General features: G+C 41.8%; 2 long non-coding RNA genes across 2 annotated transcripts; one reads left to right on the plus strand and one right to left on the minus strand.

Annotated features, from left to right (window-relative positions):
• The first annotated feature begins 8,241 nt into the window (after window positions 1-8,241).
• On the plus strand, window positions 8,242-10,557 carry LOC308309021. The gene is made up of 3 exons (XR_013963299.1): window positions 8,242-8,824; window positions 8,948-9,002; window positions 9,973-10,557. It is a non-coding gene; the product is annotated as an uncharacterized lncRNA (long non-coding RNA).
• Window positions 10,558-10,974: 417 nt separating this feature from the next.
• LOC308309022 lies at window positions 10,975-12,571 on the minus strand. The gene is made up of 2 exons (XR_013963300.1): window positions 12,432-12,571; window positions 10,975-11,137 (listed from the first exon to the last, which is right to left on the minus strand). It is a non-coding gene; the product is annotated as an uncharacterized lncRNA (long non-coding RNA).
• Window positions 12,572-15,522: the final 2,951 nt, after the last annotated feature.

Consider the following 15,522-nt stretch of genomic DNA (forward strand, 5'->3'; position numbering starts at 1 on the left):
CATCCATCCATCCAACCATCCAGATAAACTTTCTTTTATCTACTCCTCCCACAGTTTTGGTGGCACGCACTTGGGCTATATGTCAAATTGACTGGCTTCATTGGGAATCGTGTGCTTGCATTTTGAGAGATACATTACAGTATATTATTTAGTTAATTTATACTAAGACGCCTAAGGGCGCAAAGCTAAAGGGTGAGGTTGCGCCATCTGTCTTGGCCATGTATGGATTTTGTTAGTGTGGTTCCCCTAACAGGGCATCATCTGTGAATGCCCATATATGGACTTTTATTTTATCCTTTATTAATATATATCAGACACCCATATGGATCCATGTATATGGACATATGGGCATCGGTGGTTCTACAAAAGAAAAAAGTTTCATACAACTGTATATTGTGCAAGTACAGTAATGGCAGGGAAGTAACGGCAGGGATGTCTCACAGCCCCTTGTGCTGTGAAACCCCAGACATGCTTATTCCGTTACTCGTTATGCGAAAGTCCTATGACGTGACGTCTGACATCATACTGTACATACAATCCCTTTTATGCCCATATATGGAGATCCCTTTCTGTAGAACCAATCGTGTGCTGTGAGTCTGTCTCTCAGTCCTTGTCCACTTTTATGGGCATAAAAGGGATTCTATTCGTGTGGTTGCCCTAAAAGGGGCATCTTCTTGGAATCAGATGTAGAGGTCAGCTCCATATACTGTATGGGGATCTAGGTGATGATCCAGTCATCTGTATGGATATCCAGGGTTTGATCATTGATGAGGTGATGTCATGTGATGTCACAATGTCAACAAAATTGATGTGTTACAGAATTGCAGACGTACTGACAAGATGTGCCGGTTTTCATAGTTAACTGCGACCTTCGGTCACAATTATTAATTTTCTCCATTGACTTGAATGGGAAAATGCAAAAAATTAACTTTTCCCAAATATGGAGATGACTGTCCGACATAGATGTCTGACGTCATAGACCACATGGGTCTGACACAGTATGTCTGTCCATATATGGGCATTCCAAGATAATGGCTTAATATTGATGACATCAGGGATCTCCATATACTGTATGGGCATACAAGGGACAAGGACTGTCTCCATATATACCCGTAAATGGCCAATAATTTATTAGTGAATACATTTTCCTAATTGACTTTAACGGGGAAAATTCAAATGGTAAGACAGAATTCATTTGTGTGACTCGTGTCACGGCAACACTTGCAATTTCTCAGAATTGCATCTTTTGTTGTTGTTGTTGTTGTATTTAAGCCATTTCGCAATAGTGGCTTCATCCAGAGGCTATGGCTATTTTATATGGAAAGGTTCGGGAACCCTTGCTACAGTGATGAAGGCAATTTTGGACTTTTTGAAGATAATGACCCACTTAAAAGACAAATGAAGAAGCCATCATTATGCACAGAGCAGTGTTTATGAGCACAGAGGACTGCCCACAGCCATGACCAAGTGGCAGGGGCGTCACAAGGGGGAGGAAAGTGGGACTGAGTTACTAGGGCCCACGGAGGAGCGGCCCTCAATTATTTTAGACTTTAGCTATACTGAAAAATAGCAGATATACAAGCTCACAGCGCGGCACCAAGTGCCGCGCTGCGAGCTTGTAGATCTGCCATTTTTGAAAAGTCTTGAAAATGTGCGGAAAATCTTTGGATATATGTTTTTTTTTTTTTTTTTAAAGCAGACGTAACTCAAATTCTACTTCTGGGGGGGTCCCTGGAACTAAATATTTGGAGATGGGGGTCTGTGGCCAAATACATATCATTTTGGGGGTCCTTGATATGAAAAAAGTTTGAGCAACACTGACATAGAAACAAAGGTTTAAAAAAAAAAGGGATTTGAAATATTCAAATTGAAACAGACACATTTTCATGATTTTTCAAAAATAGCAGATCTACAAGCTCGCAGCGCGGCACTCGGTGCCGCGCTGTGAGCTTGTATATCTGCTATTTTTCAATAGCTAAAGCACAAAATAATTGTGCAGGGGGCCTGCAGTGAATCCTTGTACCCATGGGGCCCAGAATTTGGTGCGACACCCCTGCCAAGTGGCAATGAACATGTTTCAAGACGGTCTTATACGTGTTTCAAAATTCTGATTCAGAAACAGAGAACAGGTCTTGAAAGTGACACAGACTGTTTCGCATCATTTATTTTCTTGCATTTCCTTTTCAACGGTGTTCCTGCCATTAAATGTGCCTTGCTTGAGAGCCAGCGTGGCAGACTGTGCAGACAAAGCTTGCCAACAGTGCCTCTTGGCTTGAATATTGCACCAAGATGAAAACATTTTAAATTAAAACTTGACCTTCCAGCAGACAATTTATTAGTCATGGTAAGTCATGCCCATGGCCCTCATCTACTCTACCACAAAAACAACATCTTGGGTCATGTGTTATTTTGCTGCATTGTACCCGTTACATTTTTGCAAAATTGGACACGTGAACTTAGCAGTATGACATCATGTGACATTTATGTGGAGTTTAAACAAGAGTTTAAACTAGAGAAATACCTACTGTGTGAAAACCTTAATTATAGAAGGGCAATCTGTAATTTCAGAGTAAATAACACAAGAATTCCAAAGGTTACTGGCAGATATAAAGGGTTGGAAAGAAGCCAGAGATTTTGTAATCTATGCAATGACAACAGAGTCGGGGATGAGTACCATGTACTGTTTGAGTGTAAGAACCTTACTATTGTGAATCTCAGACAAAAATACTTGCCAAAGTACTATACAACCCATCCATCTATGTGGAAACTGATTTTATTACTACAAGCCGACAAGGCAAAAGTTATATGTAAATTGGGAGCTTTCCTAAAGAACACCTTGCCCTTGTTCAAATAATGTGTCATGCCCGCTTTTCTGCTACGTCTGTTTTGAATATTATTGTAATGTTTGTTATGTTTTGTATACTATTTATGTATATAAAATGAGCTGTGCTCCATACCATGTGATCATGGTCGTGAGCTAAATAAATGACGATGATGATGATGATGACATACTGTAACGATTTGAAAAATAAATAAATAAACATTTGAATTACAAATAACATTTTCAATGCATGGCTTTGCATGAGGCTAGACCGATATACGAGGTGTGTGTGTGTGTGTGTGTGTGTGTGTGTGTGTGTGTGTGTGTGTGTGTGTGTGTGTGTGTGTGTGTGTGTGTGTGTGTGTGTGTGTGTGTGTGTGTGTGTGTGTGCGCGCGCGCGCGCGCGTGTTTGTGTGTGAGAGTGCGTGTCACAGCTAATACACCAGATGTTATTGTTTGGAAGTGGCATGTGACCACAGCCTGGAAGAGGCATTCCTTACCAAGGTGCTTAAGTACCAACGCCTTAAGGATGCTATATTTATTATACAGCTTGGTTACAAATGTGAACCGCTCGTGTTCATATTTGGTTGCCTCGGTAATGTCCATAAATCAGTTGTGAGAAGCCTGCAGATTGCAGGAATGCCTAAGCCAAGAGTTAAGGCATTGGCAAAGTTCTGTCCAGTGTCTGTGATAATAGGAGGTGATACTTCCTGTACCCACGTGATCTGTATCCTGAAATACTTGTTGAGTTTCCCAAGTTTGTGCATCTACTATTGTTTTTTGTTCAATATTGTGTTGATAAATGGAACACAACTATTCAGGGAATGGGCATGGCCAAAACACAAAACCTCCTATCTGAAAAATTCACTTTGTTGGGGAAATGAAAAAGAAAATGTGTGTTCAACATAAAAAAAAAAAACATTAAAATCTACTATTTCTAGTCACATGACATTTTTTGGTAAAATGAAGGGCAGAACGATCTTGCAGACAGACTGACCATGTGCAGCATATAGGGTGACCAGATCCAAACTGTTCATTTGAGGGACAGAAGTACCACTTGTGTGGGACAATGTGGGACAGGCGGGGGGTTAATAGCAAATTATTAATTAAGTTGCTAATAAATGCTTCAATGTCATATTCGACCATAGGCCTAATACTGCCTATTAATTTGTTATTTACCCCCCTATAGGGGATATTTCTCGTGTTATTTTATTAACAGGCTTAAAAACATATCTTGCTGGGAAAAGAGACAATAAGAGAGATTTTCATTACAATGGAATACTCTGCCATATAATTGCGACCGTAGGTCGCACTTACTACAGAAAGCTCCACCAGGTGTCCGTGCGTCCGTCAGTCAGTCCGTCACACGTCAGACGTCACACTTTTGCCCTGCTCATATCTCCGCAACCGTTGCCCCGATCCATGCCAGATTTTGCACACACACTCCTTACCTGCCAAACTACAACCTCCAAGGACCCCCGGAGCTCCAGGGACCCCCAGCTCCCTCGGGGACCCCCAAGTGTAAAAAATGAGCACATGTGCAAAAATTACCAAATGACCACCCCAACGGGGCTGCTCACGGGGAATTCCTGGGGACCACCCACTCCTGGTGCTCCAGAACGGATGCAAAAGTGGTGACGCCCCCAGTGGAGGACCCCCTCCACTGCAGCTCACATAAAATGCCGTAACTCGGCCTAGGAGCGTCCGGGAGAGCCGCGGCCGGTACCTATTCGTCCGCCAAGGCAACTCGGAGACCCCACCCCTCATTTCTCACATGGCCCTCTTCTAGCGCCACCTTCAGGCCGATTTTCACAACACATTTTTGCCCACTACTCCTACAGTTTTGGCCCTAAAATCACGCAAATTGCTACACAATATGTCTCCACTCATCCCATCAACATGAATCTGTCCCATATAGCGCCACCTTCAGGCCGATTTTTAAAAACACATTTTTGGACACTGCTCCTACAGATGTTGCCCTAAAATCACGAAAATCACTACACAGTATGTCTACACTCATGTCATCAACATGGCTCAGGAAGATTTTGGAAAAACACATTTTTGCCCTATTTGTGGAGATAAGTGACCTACGGTCGCTTATCTCCCGATTAGGGAGTCTTACTGGTGTATTCCAGTAGTCCAGTGTGGTCCAGTCTAGCTTGCTGTGAGCTCACGTTAAGAGCTTCAGCAACAATCACCTCTATCAACACCTGCCAGTTACAATGTGGGACAGAGTCTCAATTTGGGGGACGCCTGAAAAGTCATGGAAATGTGGGACTGTCCCTCGCAAAGGGGGACATCTGGTCACCCTAGCAGCATAGCCTGTTGTCCTCATTTCAAGTGAAATCCAAAAATCATGAAATTTGCAGATAGGAGGTTTTGCGTTTTGGCCATCGATTATTATAATATACATACAAGCGAAACAGGTAGAAACCTCTACATAGGCTATGCATGTTTTAACTTTTTATGATTTGTTCCGTAAATGAATGCCCTACTTCATCATAAAGTGTCACAACACAAAAGTTGTGAATATAGCCAATCTACAAGCTCACGCCGTGTTGCACTTGTAGAGCAGCTATTTTCACTATCATTTTCTTTTCTTATCATAATAAAAGGACATATCCATCCGTCACTGACGTATACTCCCTCACCGGGAAATGCTGCCAGTGGTGTTTGTTGCCAAGCGAGAGGCACCAGCTTGCCTGGGAATTAAAGCCGCTCTAGTGGTGGTGGTGGGCGAGTGTTTCACCCTGACCCCTACTCTAGGGGTGTAACGATATAGTAACTGTATCGAAATATCGTTTTTAACTTAAAAAATCGAAGTAAATCGAAATGAAAACAGCTAAAATCGAATCGTATCGTTTTATTTTGTATCGTATCGAATCGGCAGTGCAAAGAATCGATTGTATCGATACTACCTACTTGGGCATTGTATTTAGAATTTTTAAGAAGAAAGAATTTAAAGGAGGGGTTTAATTACTTTTCCTTTCCATATAGCTACATTGGTCTATCGATACATGTGTGTAATCTCTGGGTTCATGTCAAGGTGCAGGTTTATCAATATACAATGTCCATGTATTTGGCTTTTTACTTATTTATATCCATAATAATACATGTTTCCCTTAAAAACCTGCACTATCCACACCTTTCACACAGATTTAATGTCTTTGCTAAATAGTTACTATATCGATTTTAAATCATTGAATCGAATCGTATCGTAACGCCATTAATGAACCAATATCGTCCATGTATCGTATCGTCAACCATGTATCGTGATATGTATCGAATCGCTATTAAAATGTATCGTTACACCCCTACCCTACTCCTTTTTTCAGTGAAAGGATACGATTCTGTAATGTGTCCTCGACAACGATGAGAGGAAACACTTTGTACCTGCCTGGCGCTCCTATTTTTCCATTTGTTATCATAGGTGAACTTTAAAAAAAACCCACAAGCATTGCATTGTGCATTTTTTGAATAGTTGCATAGCAACAGTAGCAACCAGCTGTTACACCCAGGGGCGTCACACCAAATTCTGGGCCCTGGGTACAAGGATTCACTGCGGGCCCCCCATGAATGTTAACTATTGAAAAATAGCAGATAATACAAGCTCACAGCGCGGCACCGAGTGCAGCGCTGCGAGCTTGTATATCTGCTATTTTTGAAAAATCGTGAAAAATGTGTGCAAGAAACCTATGTCAAGGACCCCCAAGATGATATGTATTTGGCCACGGACCCCGATCTCAAAATATTTCGTTCCAGGGACCCCCAGAAGCAAAATTTGAGTTAGAAATGTTTGCTTAAAAAATACATATATTCAAAGATTTTCACACATTTTCACAACTTTTCAAAAATAGCAGATCTACAAGCTCGCAGCGCGGCACTCGGTGCCACGCTGTGAGCTTGTATATCTGCTATTTTTCAATAGATAAAGTTATTAGGGCCCCTCCTCCACCTTGGGCCTCAGTCCCACTTTCCTACCCCTTGTGACGCCCCTGGTTACACCAAACCCCTTGCTCTAATAGATGTACCTAAGCACATCACAAACGATAAACCATTATTGTATCTGGTTCAATTTCACGAAGCAAAAAGAGGTGACACCATACACTGCTAGACAGCGTAACTCACTACAATCCCTTTTGAAAAGGAGCGACTTGGGGAGGGTGGGAGGGGCCAAATGGTGCATTCAGATAATCAAATCTAATGTGCCCTCCCTGATGGTAATATATTTGAACAGAACTGGGAGCGTGTCGTATAATGGGCCTGTGATCACTGATTCGATCGAACTTGATGATCCGTGGCTCCGGCACACTGGTCTATTTCTGTATGAGAACAGATGACAGTGCATGCGTGTGTGTGTGTGTGTGTGTGTGTGTGTGTGTGTGTGTGTGTGTGTGTGTGTGTGTGTGTGTGTGTGTGTGTGTGTGTGTGTGTGTGGGTGGGTGTGGGTGTGGGTGTGTGGGTGTGTGGGTGGGTGCCTGCGTGCTGCAGTGGCGATGCATCATTTGGCCCGGTTGAAAAAAAATACATTTTCTGTCCTAGCGTTGTATGACCATTTCAGGTCGCAGATCAGGTGATCTTGGGTCAAGTGATTGACATTTGAAAAATACACGTTGAAAGCACTCCAAATAGAACTAGAACTGCACTCGAGGTGTCGCGGTGCCAACTTACACCTTGTGCACAATAGGCCATGTAGAGTGCGCAAGTACTGCGTTCGGTGTATCTGTCGCGTATCTGTTTTCCCAGTGTTATCTATATCAGGTCGCACTTGTTGATGGTGATGGTGACGTCACCAAGAATGCTGCTCCCTGATTGGCTACGGGCGTAAACACAGACACACGCGCCACAGATATAATGATGTTGTAATATTTGATGACATCGAGATCTCAGGCATAAAAGGTACACAGACATACAGTACAGACAGACAGGCAAACAGACAGATAGACACTAGACAGATACCGTGTATCTTGTATCTCCATACAAGTATGGGCATAATACTGATAGACAGAGATATATTTCTGGATATACAGATATCTCGATATTTCTGAACCACTGCTGATCCACCCGACTTACCATTTGGCACATCACTCACTTGGGTCCTCTGCATTAAACATGTAAAGTTTGAAGTCAGCCGGTCATATGGTTCTCGTGAAGATATGCAGGAGATTGTACAAGAATTATGGTAGAATTACACCATACGGTTATGTTACTTTGTTATTCACCTTTTTTCCTTATGATATGTTCTGACCATCTGAATATCAGGGTCAAGATGCCATGACACAGGACTGGTAACTATCGTTTAGTGCAGGGCTTCTCAAAGTGGGTGCCGTGGCACCTTAGGGTGCCTTGACGCGAGTCCTGGTGTGAATCAGAATACTTCGATAATATTTGAAATGTATCAATGTCACTTAAAGGGGAGCTCCGGTCGTTTTCAAGGGCTTTTGTAACCCCATATTATCATATTCTAACTTGGAAAACAAAAAAGAAATTTATTTTTGTGGTACATTTCCATTTTTTGGGAAACGCGAAGCTATGACCTCACTTCCTACAGCACCAACCTCACTTCCTCCAGCACCCATAATCCTTTGCGCAAGCAGCGCTTGGAGAAGAGAGCCAAAGCTAAGCTAACAGCGTAACCATAATAACATCCTCGCTGCGTTGCTGTTTTAGTTTGTTTGTTGCTGTTGGTTGGAAGTCACGTAGTAAGAAGATGGGATGTTATGACCGCAGTGATGCTGAGCAGTTGTAGAAGTTTTGAAACGTGTGCAACTGTGTCGGTGAAACAACATGGCATTGTTGTTTTACCGTGGTGTTATGATTGAATGAAGCCGAGCGACGGAGCGAGCCCCGGGTGCTGCTGCTGCCTGCAGAACGATGGGACATGAATCTGCGGTTGTGTAGTGATTAGTAAACATTTCACAACAGATGACTTCCACCGAGATGTAATGGCAGGATTGATGGACACAATGCAAAGCTAAATGTCCCTTGTAAAGCAGAACATAGGTATGTACTGTATGTTTGGAATTAAAATGCCACTCTACGAAACATAATGTATAATGTACAAGCAAAGGTTGCAACTTGATTCATGTTTGTAACACTTATTTTGTTGTCATCTCTTGTCTTTAGAATCATCCATCTAATGGGTGGAGAGGCTTCATATCAAGGTGTATTCTTTCAAGAGGTAGGACTACTTTTAGGCTATTGTTATTGCTAGCGATGCTAATCTTTAGCCTGTAACAGCAACTGCGGTTCCAACATTAATGTAAATGTGCGGGGCACCCAAAAGTGGTGAGATAAAAGTCAACAGAGGGGACTGTATTATAATGTATATCAATCGACAAACAACCCCTCCCCCAGTGGCTGCACAGTAATTATGATGTAACGTGAGCTATTATAAAAGATGATGATGATGATGATACTACACTCTGATTCCTAGTGTAGGCAACCAAACGTTGGGTACTTACAACTGTGAAGTGTGTGAATCACTAGAATATATTTTATTCAGACAAACTCATAAACAAACTGAATCCACATAACTCTATTAAAACACATAGCAGTACTGTAACACTCCCCTTCCCTCATTGACCATACATGAAGCTAGATCGCATTGTTTTTTTTTTTAATGTTTTTTACTGATGTGCGTGGTCTAAATGTTATTGTTTTCTAGATTGATATTGCTATGCATTTGTTATATTGTTGTTGATGTACTGTCATTATCCTATTATATTGATATACTGTATTACCTGCTTATTGTACATCGCTTTGGATTAAAATCTGCTAAATGCCTAAATTGTAAATTATCATCCAGCACTTTTGCCAGTTACTTTTTATTCTTTTGTACTACACTGTTTTATAAAGTAGGGTTTAAACTTACAAACAAAAAACTGTTTAAATATGGAGATAAGAGGTTTGTGCCCGAGAGCAACCCCCCAACATTACATGAAATATGTAACATGGTAAAATGCAGTGTTACTGTTGTTAGCTTATAGATCTGTTCTTTTTTTTTTAGCAAACTGGTTTAGGATTCTCATTATTGCATGGTGTGATTACTAGAAATGGGGTAAAAGCTATGGCAACATTTTGAAATGTCATTGTAAATAATCTGTGTACCCTGAAACATTTTTCCTCCTCTTTGTCTATAATTGCATAAGGTGCTGACACATCACATAATCCACCATGTCCAAGATGATGTCCATAGCAGTCCTGCGGGAAGACAGCGGTACAACTGTCTACATCGCCCTCTGAAGAGATGCCGTAGAAGAAGCAGCTTACAAGGAACTCCCAGGAATATTATTTACTCTCTCGATTCATACAGCAATGTGATCTAATTTTTTAATATTAGACTACTCTAAAGCCTCTTTCAACTCTAATGTTGCCTCGCCTGTGCTCTGTACACCCAGTAATAAGCTTGTTATTTTAATAAGTCAAATTGGGAAATAAGATAAAAGTGAGAGAATAATTTTCCAAATCCTAGGGAGAAAAATAATCATTTACAAGAATCGTGCTGCCCTTCTGCAGATATAAGTGTCTGCTAAATTTCTAAATTAGATCAGCTAACACAGGGAACATGTCAGAACCCTAAAACATCCGGGACAACCATGTCCTAGCTCTGGTCGAGAGTGTGCGCTGCTCAACCCATTTTCAGTATTGGCTACAGCACAAACTATTAGAATAACGGTTTCAATTTCAGGTGGACTACACACTAAAAAGGCTAATAAAAACAATATATAACATCATGAGCTTTTTGGTTTCATCCTTGCAATCTGTCATGAAAATATGTATTTACCGGTAATATATTATTTGCTGGAGTAGAGCAGTGGTTCTTACTCTGGCGTCCCTGCAACAATCATATTTGAACTGGGGACCCCCCACCCTGATAAGCACTTAGACTGTAGGAGTTGAGGCATTACATTCTGCTCGATTCCGTTCCACAGATAAATATTGTGAAACTAGCCGATCTACAAGCTCAAACTCCCAGACTCAAAGGTTGAGAACCACTGGACTACAGTAATGCTCTGAAACAGAAGTACTTGCCACTGTGTTTGTTACATTGTACTGTGTTTACTGTGTTACAAATGGCAGGTTCACACAGCACTCCATACTGTGTACATTATATTTCTTACAAGTAAAAACAGAAAAGAAGGAAAATCAAATGTATTGAATCTATTTTATTATCTATTATGACAAGGATCATAGAAATGTTCACATCTCTATGCATTTGTTATGTATAATACAATATAATGATGCCAGGGTAAGAAGACGTCGACTCTCCACTTGCGACGACTCTCCAGGACACTCCAAACGATACCGCAGTGCCTGCAGTGAGAAGAAGAAAATACTGTAACATGTTGCATTGTCTTTGTCACACACAAACGGTTCATCGCCATGGCAGCTTATCGTGTACATCAGGGTCTGCAACCTTTTACAAATGAAAAGTGCCATGGTTTTATTTTTTTAGATAGTGTGCCATGTCAACATGAATTTTAATGACAAGCCATCATAAGTGTGGACATTTTGATTGGAAGGACATAACAATCATTAGACTCTGAGCAATAAGTCACTTATCTCCCAGACTCCCTCCCCAGTCAGAGTTCATAGCTTTAATGAATGTAGAATTATATGCAGGATGTCATTTGCTGCAAATTAGGTGACTTAATTTAATTTACCATGTTTAAAATATATATTTGAAATAAAAATCCTGTCTCACACTTCTGCCAGTGTGCCAGTGATCACCCCCCCCCCCCCCCTGTGCCAATGTTGGCACTCGTGCCTAAGGTTGCCTAGCCCTGGTTTTTGTCATGGACATACAAATATTAAATATGACCAGAGACAGATCTGCTAGCCCTAAATATTAGCCTACTAGTGCTGTTCTCAGTGTGTTGAGGGACCTTCAGTTGAAGATGGTTCAAATGGATCACAGGTCTATTTTCTGAGAGCAGTGGTGTAAGCAGTGCTTGTAAAATGTTGAGGCTTTTGTACTTTGAATAATTTCCAGCTTTCTGTACTGGTACTTGACTCGAGCTCGAATCCAAATATAGTACTTGTACACCATTACAATCATTTGAAAACTTGAGTTACTTTGCACATAAATGATTATATTATAAAACCTAATTAATCAACTTTAGCCCTATTTTATATCCAGGCTATTTGAAAATAGACGATCTACAAGCTCACAATGTGTTGATGCGATGTGTTGTGAGTTTGTGGATCTGCCATTTTCAAACATTTTGTACTTTTAAAGAATATTTTGATGCCAATACTTTAGTACTTTTACTTCTTACAGAACGTTTTCTATATTGCAGTATTGATAGCCTACTTTTACTCAAGTATCTTAGTCCTTTTTCCATCTCTGTCAGAGTGTAGACCTACAAATGGGACCAAATAGACCCATAGGAGGTACTGGAAAATAAAAGTTTTGAGAGCCACTGTACTAGTGGACTCCTAATGTGAAATACATAGTAAAATCAGTGCCATCATACATATTTTAAAGTAAACTTAGGCCTACAGACTTTACATTCTGTAATTGGGATTAATATAGGAATGTGCATGCCAGGACACATTGATGATGACACTCACATACACAAATAAGTTATACATGAATGAAACATACCATTGGGTCTCGGTTGTCTCTTCCAGTTCAACTTGGGGATCCTAGCAGCATGGAGCAGTAGTCACAACAAACGGGCAGAATAACTTGGGTGCAGAGAATGGTCCTATGACAGTGTGTATGATGTTAGCTTAGTGGAGTCCCAGCTGGCAGAGACGCCTCGTCTTTTCTCTCTGGTTCACGTCGCTGCTTTTTTTTTTCTTTTCTTCCTTCTTCTAATGTAATGCATAGCCTACTCCAGTTCATATAAAAAGTAGTTCTACCGAAGATTCTGCCAGCAAGTCCCTATGTCAGTAGAAAACATGTCTGAAACAAGTAACAACCCAGAGCCATACTGTTGTTGCTAACTAGCGTTCACGCTACGGCAACCACACCGGGTCAAATCCTACTGTAGTTTCTGCAGCTACAACGGCCTCCCACCACGTACGTCATAGCCAGGCGTTCCATTGGCCGAATCAGTCTATGACGTACGTGGTAGTAAGGCCCCCTACTGTCCACAGAACAGTAATGTAAGGAAATAGACGCGTTTTAGCATGAACGTAGTTGACTAAAAGAACACAGACTTGGTTGAAAACCGGCGAACCACTCCTTTAAGTGTAACCACTTAACAGCCTACAGTACACCATGGGCCCTATTTTTGCCAAGCTAAACCCTAAACCACTAAACGTCTTTGCCTTTTTGAAAAACATTTTTTTTAAAGTTCAAATAGCTGATCTACAAGCTCACAACGTGTCATTGTAGATCGGCTATTTTAAAATGTTTTTCAAAATAGTAAAAAAGGCAAAGAAGTTTAGGGGTTTAGGGTTTAGCATGGACGAAAATAGGATCTCTCTTCCCCCAAAATAGAAGATCAACTAGATCTACAACGCATGTTATGAGCTTGTAGATTGGCTATTTCTGGTGCATGTTCCCCCAGAATAGGAATGCTAGGGTTTTAAGTGGTTAAACGGCAAGTATAAAAGTGATTCAGTCTGTCCTAATGTAAAAACATATCGTCGTTGTCGGGTGGAAACCTTGTATGTCCAACACCGTTCGTTTTTATCATTTAAAATGAAACTAAACTAAACTAACTAAAACAGCGGATCTACAAGCACACAACGCCTCGCGGGGTGCGAGGCGTTGTGTGCTTGTAGATCTGCTGTTTTCACTACTAAACTAATATTAATTATTTTTTAATGCATGGTGTAGAACCTTTAATGTTTATATATTACCAGTAAGACTCCCTAATCGGGAGATAAGCGACCGTAGGTGGCTTATCTCCACAAATAGGGCAAAAATGTGTTTTTCCCAAATCTTCCTGATCCATGTTGATGACATGAGTGTAGACATGCTGTGTAGTGATATTCGTGGTTTTAGGGCAAAAACTGTAGGAGCAGTGTCCAAAAATGTGTTTTAAAAATCGGCCTGAAGGTGGCGCTAGAATAGGGCCATGTGAGAAATGAGGGGTGGGGTCTCCGCGTTGCCTTGGCGGACGAATAGGTACCGGCCCCGGCTCTCCCGGACGCTCCTAGCCTGAGTTACGGCATTTTATGTGCGCTGCAGTGGCAGGGGGTCCTCCACTGGGGGCGCCACCACTTTTGCATCCGTTCTGGAGCAGCAGGAGTCGGTGGTCCCCGGGAATTCCCCGTGAGCAGCCCCGTTGGGGTGGTCATTTGGTCATTTTTGCACATTTGGTCATTTTTTACATCTGGGGGTCCCCCAGGTCCCTGGGGCTCCGGGGGTCCTTGGAGGTTGTAGTTTGGCAGGCAAGGAGTGTGTGTGTAAAATCTGGCATGGATCGGGTCAACGGGTGCGGAGATATAAGCAGGGAAAAAGTGTGATGTGTGAGCACATTTGGTCATTTTTTACATCTGGGGGTACCCCAGGGACCTGGGGGTCCCTGGGGCTCCGGGGGTCCTTGGAGGTTGTAGTTTGGCAGTCAAGGAGTGTGTGTGCAAAATTTGGCATGGATGGGGGCAACGGTTGTGGAGATATGAGCAGGGCAAAAGTGTGACGGACTCACTGACTGACTGACTGACGCACAGACAGCCCGTGGAGCTTTTGGTAGTAAATGCGACCTACGGTCGCAATAATGTATATCTGCAAAGTAACTAGTAACTAAAGTTTTCAAATAAATGTAGTGGAGTAAAAGTAAAATATTTGGTTCCGAGATGTAGTGGAGTAGAAGTAAAAGTGTTGGAAATTGGAAATACTCAAGTACAAATACCTTGTTGTACAGTACTTGAGTAAATTGACTTAGTTACTTAACACCACTGGACATGCAAGTGTGTCTTTTCTTAGGCTTTCTCCCTGCTTTCCCCGAGAACTACTGAACTTCCCCCACAAGCTCCTATAACTCGTCTATCTTATAACGTTATGTCTACGACTCGGTTTGCCTGAACAATTACTCAATGATACAGAATTTTGCATTCCAAAGGACACACAGACACAGACACCCGCACACACACACACACACACACACACACACACACACACGCACCCAGCGATAGCAGGCATTTATAGATATAGATATTTTGAATTGTCAGTTATCCAATATGCAAACTGTGTATTAAAATGCTGCTAATAAGTTATGACACCAGACATGATCAACTTTGTGCTGCCCCAGTTTCCTCAGCATTCTCATTGAAGATGACGGTCCATTTAGTCTATTTGTGAATTGCTTTAAACAGATTTCTCGCAAAGAGAACAGAGGAGACAATTACGGATACAATGCAAGAGATGAAAACCAGACACAAAGGCAAAATTCTAATACATGATGATTACAGGTTTGAGTTTGTCAGAGTGTGTGTGTGTGTGTGTGTGTGTGTGTGTGTGTGTGTGTGCGTGTGTGTGTGCGTGTGTGTGTGCGTGTGTGCGTGCGTGCGTGCGTGCGTGCGTGCGTGCGTGCGTGCGTGCGTGCGAATGTGTGAATAGGCCTTTAAGGCCTATTCACACTACGCTGGTGTCGCGGACTGCAGGCGCACAGAACTGCTTTCCTGTGCGCTTTTATGGCGTGTTTTTTTTTTCTTGGTGTGAATGCGGGTTAAAAGAGACGTCTGTGCGTGGTGTGGCAGTGGCTTCAGAGGTAGAGTGTTTGCAACCCAGGCACATGCAT

Source organism: Nannobrachium achirus (assembly GCF_963921795.1).
Source record: "Nannobrachium achirus genome assembly, chromosome: 23".
Classification (NCBI taxonomy): Eukaryota; Metazoa; Chordata; class Actinopteri; order Myctophiformes; family Myctophidae; genus Nannobrachium; species Nannobrachium achirus.